Here is a 6,000-nt window from a genome sequence, read left to right as displayed (position 1 = left end):
GGATGCCTGAACTTCTCCTCCAGCTCACCCAGGCTCGCGAACCTCCCGTCCACAAACAGGTCCCCCATCCTCCTAAAAACTGCCCCGTGCCAACTCAGGAACCCTCCGTCTATTCTCCCTGGGACAAACCGGTGGTTCCCCCATATGGGGGACCACACCGAGGCCCCCACCTTCCCCCTGTGCCATCTCTATTGCCCCCAAATTTTGAGGATAAGCCGCCACCAACGGGCTCGTGGTATACCTCATTGGAGGAAGCGTCAGCGGCGCCGTCGCCAGCAGTCTCCAGGCTCGTGCCTACACAGGATGCCATCTCCAGCCTCTTCCATGCTGCCCCCTCCATCACCCACTTGCACACCATCGCGACGTTGGCGGCCCAGTAATACCCGCAGAGGTTGGGCAGTGCCAGCCCCCCCTTCCTCCCCCCATCCCTACTTTGCTCCAGGAACACCCATCTCACCCTCGGGGTCCCCTGCGGCCACACAAACCCCGTAATGCTCCTATTAACCCGCCTGAAGAAGGCCTTCGGGATAAGGATGGGGAGGCACTGGAACAGGAACAGAAACCTCGAGTGCACCGTCATCTTGACTGACTGCACCCTACCCGCCAGAGACAGCGGCAGCATGTCCCACCTCTTAAACTCTTCCTCCATTTGCTCTACCAGCCTCATGAAGTTGAGTCTATGCAAGGCTCCCCAGCTCCTAGCCATGTGGACCCCCAAGTACCTGAAGCTCCTCTCCGCCCTTTTTAGTGGGAGCTCACCAATCCCCTTCTCCTGCTCCCCTGGGTGAACCACAAACAACTCGCTCTTCCCCATGTTGAGCTTCTACCCTGAGAAATCCCCGAACTCCCTGAGGATCCTCATTACCTCCGGCATCCCCCCCCCCCCCCCCCCCAACCGGGTCCGCCACATACATTAAACAAGTCATCCATATAGAGCGACACCCGGTGTTCCTCCCCACCTCGCACCAGCCCCCTCCAGTTCTTCGACTCCCTCAACGCCATGGTCAGGGGTTCAATCGCCAGCGCAAAGAGCAGGGGGGACAGGGGACACCCCTGCCTCGTCCCTCGGTGTAGTCGAAAATACTCCGACCTCCTTCTGTTCGTGGCCGCACTCGCCAGCGGGGCCTCATATAATAAGTCAACCCACCGAACGAACCCCTCCCCAAACCCAAACCTTTTCAGCACCTCCCACAACTACCCCCACTCTACCCTATCAAAGGCCTTCTCCGCATCTATCGCCGCCACTATCTCCGCCTCCCCTTCTACCGCCGGCATCATTATGACATTCAAGAGCCTCCGTACATTAGTATTCAACTGCCTCCCTTTCACGAACCCCGTCTGATCCTGGTGGATGACCTGCGGCACACAGTCCTCTATCCTCGTGGCTAAAATCTTCGCCAACAACTTGGCGTCTACATTTAAGAGTGAGATCGGCCTTTATGACCCACACTGCGGGGGATCCTTGTTCCGCTTCAGGATCAATGAAATCAGCGCCCGAGACATCGTCGGGGGCAAAGCCCCTCCTTCCCTTGCCTTGTTAAAGGTCCTAACAAACAGAGGGTTCAGCAGATCTGCATACTTATTATAGAATTCGACCAGGAATCCATCCGGCCCCGGCGCCTTCCCCGCCTGCATGCTCCCTATCCCTTTGACCAACTCCTCCAACCCAACCGGCGCCCCCAATCCCGCCACCTGCCCCTCCTCCACCCTCGGGAATCTCAGCTGGTCCAGGAAGCAACCCATCCCTCCCTCCTCCACTGGGGGCTCGGACCGATACAGTTCCTCGTAAATGTCCCTGAAGACCCCATTAATGCCTACCTCACTTCGCACCACGTTCCCTCTCCTATCTTTAACTCCCCCGATCTCCCTGGCTGCGTCTCGCTTCCGAAGCTGGTGCGCCAGCATCCGGCTCGCCTTTTCCCCATGTTCATATACCGCCCCCTGTGCCTTCCTCCACTGCACCTGCGCCTTCCTGGTGGTCAACAGGTCGAATTCGGCCTGGAGGCTGCGCCACTCCCTAAGCAGTCCCTCCTCCGGAACCTCCGCGTACCTCCTATCCACCCTCATCATCTCCCCCACCAACCTCTCCTGCTCTCTCCTCTCCCTATGGGCCCTAATGGAGATCAGCTCTCCCCTAACCACCGCTTTCAGCGCCTCCCAGACCATCCCAACTCTGACCTCCCCATTGTCGTTGCCCTCCAGGTGCATCCTCAGACCCACCCGCTCACCTCCTCGTCTGCCAGCAACCCCACCTCTAAGTGCCAAAGCGGGCGCTGGTTCCTCTTCTCCCCCAACTCGAGGTCTACCCAATGCGGAGCATGATCGGAAATGGCTATCACCGAGTACTCAGTATCTTCCACTCTTGCAATCAGGGCCCTACTCATAACAAAGAAATCAATCCGGGAATAGGCCTTATGAACGTGGGAAAAGAATGAAAATTCCCTGACCCCCAGCCTCAAACCCCCTCAACACCTTAGACACCGCCGGCCTCCTACCCATCCTAGACCTAGAGTGATCCAGTGCCGGATCCAGCACCGTGTTAAAATCCCCCCCCCCCCCCCCCCCTCTTTCCCACCAAGATCGCCACCCACCGATTTTTTTGCATCCATCCCCGAATGAAACACCTGGCCTACCCTCCCCCACCGACTAGACATAACCCCTCCTCGGCCAGCCACGTGTCCGTGCGTCCTGCACGACCCGTTCCCCACGGCGGCAGACCCCCGCCCGACCCCCTCTACCCACTCCAGCTCCTCCCCCCCCCCCCCCCCCCCCACTAGGACCCCCCTAGCTGGGAATGCTCCCCATTGCACTCCCGTAAGTCAGCCAATTCCTGCTGACCCCGGCCACTCCCGCCACTCCTTCGACCCCTCCCAATGTGGGGCTTCCCCTCCCCCCCATTACCCACCACAGGCTCTTCACCTCCCCCTTCCACTCCCAGCGCGGGAAAAAACACGCGCTTTCCTGCTCCAACCCCGCCCCCTTCAGCCCTCAGCGCGGGAAAAAACCCGTGCTTTCCACCCGCCCGGACCTGCCACAGGGCTGATGATTGAGGAGAGAGAGCGTTCCAGCTGCAAAAAGCTAGTGCACTGCACTCTGAGTTATGCAGTCAAAAAATTATATTTATGCGGCGACCGTGTGGGAGGCGCTAAAGGCAGTAGTGCGGGGGGAGCTGATTTCAATTGGGGCCCACAGAGCCAAGGCAGACCGGGCAGAGATGGATAGATTGGTCAGGGAAATGGGTCGGATAGATGAAGAGCACGCGGAGTCCCCGGGGGAGGTTTTACTCAGGGAGAGGCAGAGGCTACAGGCGGAACTGGGGGCACTATCCACGAGCAGGGCCGTGGAACAGCTTAGGAAGGCGAGGGGAGTGGTGTACGAGTATGGGGAAAAGGCTAGCAGACTGTTAGCGCAGCAACTCAGGAGGAGGGAGGCGGCCAGGGAAATAGGTAGAGTGAGGGACGAGGGGGGGCGCAAAGTGGAGGATCCGGCAGAATTGAATAGGGTATTCCGGGACTTCTATCGTAAGCTGTATACTTTGGAGCCGCCGGAAGAACCGGAGGGGATGAAAAGGTTTCTGGACGGGTTAACATTCCCAACAGTTGGGGGGGGGGGGGGGCGAGGGGAAGAGCTGGGGGCCCCGATTAGAGTAGAGGAGGTATTGGGGGGCCTAAAGGCCATGCAGTCGGGGATGTCCCCGGGGCCGGATGGATACCCAGTAGAGTTTTATAGGAAGTTCTCTGAGCTGGTGGGCCTGGTCTTGGCGAGGGTTTTCAATGAGGCAAGGGACAGAGGGACCCTGCCGCCGACAATGTCACAAGCCACCATATCTCTGATATTGAAGCGGGGTAAAGACCCGGAGGTGTGCGGGTCCTACAGGCCAATCTCCCTGATTAATGTAGACGCCAAGCTCCTGGCAAAGGTACTGGCGGGTAGAATGGAGGACTGTGTACCGGAGGTGATTGGGGAGGATCAAACGGGGTTCGTGAAAGGTAGGCAGCTGGCGGCCAATCTGAGGAGATTGCTCAATGTGATAATGATGCCCCCGGCGGGTAGAGAGGTGGAGGTAGTGGTAGCAATGGACGCCAAGAAGGCCTTTGACCGGGTGGAGTGGGACTATCTATGGGAGGTGCTCGGACGGTTTGGGTTCGGGGAGGGATTGGATCAAATTATTATATCAGGCCCCGAGGGCCAGCGTCAGGACCAACAGAGAAGGGTCGGAGTACTTTAGGTTGTACCGAGGGACCATACAGGGCTGCCCGCTCTCCCCGCTGCTGTTTGCGCTGGCCATAGAGCCGCTGGCGATTGCGCTGAGAGCCGCAGAGGGTTGGAAGGGGATGGTGAGGGGCGGGGTTGAACACAGGGTTTCTCTTTATGCAGACGACCTGCTCCTGTACGTGTCGGACCCAGTGGCCGGGATGGGAACTATACTGGGAATGCTGAGGGAGTTCGGCCAGTTCTCAGGGTACAAATTAAATACGGTCAAGAGTGAAATGTTTTGGGACTTCCGGTTGCGGCTATGACCAGCTAAGTCGCACGTTTGGCTGCTCCTGCTACAAAGGTGTTTTCGGGCCGATTGGAGGGCCCCAACGGCGCTGTAAGGACAAATCCCGGTGGGGGAAGGCTCCCTGAAGAGAACCAGACCAACTTTATGGTCGGTACCCGGAGTGGGGTGGTAAAGAAAGCAACAGCAGCTCCCAAAAAAAAGCGGGGGAAGAAGACCAAAATGGCGGCCGGTGGCGCACCCGAGGAATGGAGGAAATGGGCGGAGGAGCAGCAGGCCGCTCTCCTGCGCTTCTTTACAGAGCTGAAAATGGAGCTCTTGGAGTCAATGAATGCGACGACCACCAGGCTGATGGGAGCCCAGGCGACCCAAGAGGCGTCGATTCGGGAGCTGCAGCAGGAGATGACTGCGAGGGAGGAGGAGGCCACGGTCCTCGTGGGAAAGGTAGAGGTGCACGAGGCACTCCACCTGAAATGGCAGAGCCGTTTTGAGGAGCTGGATACCCGAATGAGGCGGAAGAACCTGAGGATCTTGGGCCTGGCAGAAGGCCTGGAGGGGTCAGACCTCCCGGGATACGTAGCAGAAATGCTGAGCTCCCTGATGGGGGCAGGGGCCGTCCCTTCGCCCCTGGAGCTGGAAGAGGCCTACAGGGTCATGGCTAGGAGGCCAAGAGCAAATGAGCCCCCGAGGGCGGTGCTGGTGCGGTTCCAGCGACTCAGCGACCGTGAGAGAGTGCTGGAGTGGGCCAAGAGGGAAAGGAGCAGCAAGTGGGAGAATTCGACGGTGAGGGTCTACCAGGACTGGAGTGCGGAGGTGGCAAAGCGGCGGGCCCGGTACAACCGGACGAAGGCGGTGCTACATGCAAAACGGATCAGGTTCGGAATGCTGCAGCCAGCGTGCTTGTGGGTCACCTACAGGAACCAACACCACTATTTTGAGTCCCCAGAGGAGGCGTGGGCCTTTGTACAGGAAGAGAAACTGGACTCGAATTAGACCCAGGGGATACTTGGCGGCCGTAGCTGCTCGGGTACTTTCAGCTGAATTCTTTGTTTGGATTTTGAACTCTTGCTGTGGGTTTTTCTTCTGATGTTTTTTCCCCCCTTTGCCAACTTCCCTTAGTTATTGTTATTGTGGTTAGTCATGGTTATTTATGGTTATTTATGCTGTTTGGTAGAGGGCGACTGTTAAGTACATTGTTATTTGTTATCTATCTGTTATTTATAATGTTAAGTTGGGGAGGCGGGACGGGGGGGGAGAGCAGATCGGGGATATGGGCTCCTAGGGGGGTTCTTTACAGGCATGGACGGGGACGGGGGTGGAACTGAAGATGGCGGGGTGGGGTGTGGCAGGGCGAAAGCGCGGGCTTTCCTCTGTTTTCCCGCGCGCGGGGCAGAGGAGGGGGGAGGGGAGGAGTGCGGGGCGTGGCTAGCAATGGCGACCTTTCCCGCGCTGGAGCGGGGCCAGGGAGGAGTGGCAAGGGGGGGGGGGGAGGCCCCCCC

This window comes from Scyliorhinus canicula, chromosome 18, assembly GCF_902713615.1.
Source record: "Scyliorhinus canicula chromosome 18, sScyCan1.1, whole genome shotgun sequence".
NCBI classification, from domain to species: Eukaryota; Metazoa; Chordata; class Chondrichthyes; order Carcharhiniformes; family Scyliorhinidae; genus Scyliorhinus; species Scyliorhinus canicula.
Note: the sequence above shows the minus strand (reverse complement) of the source record.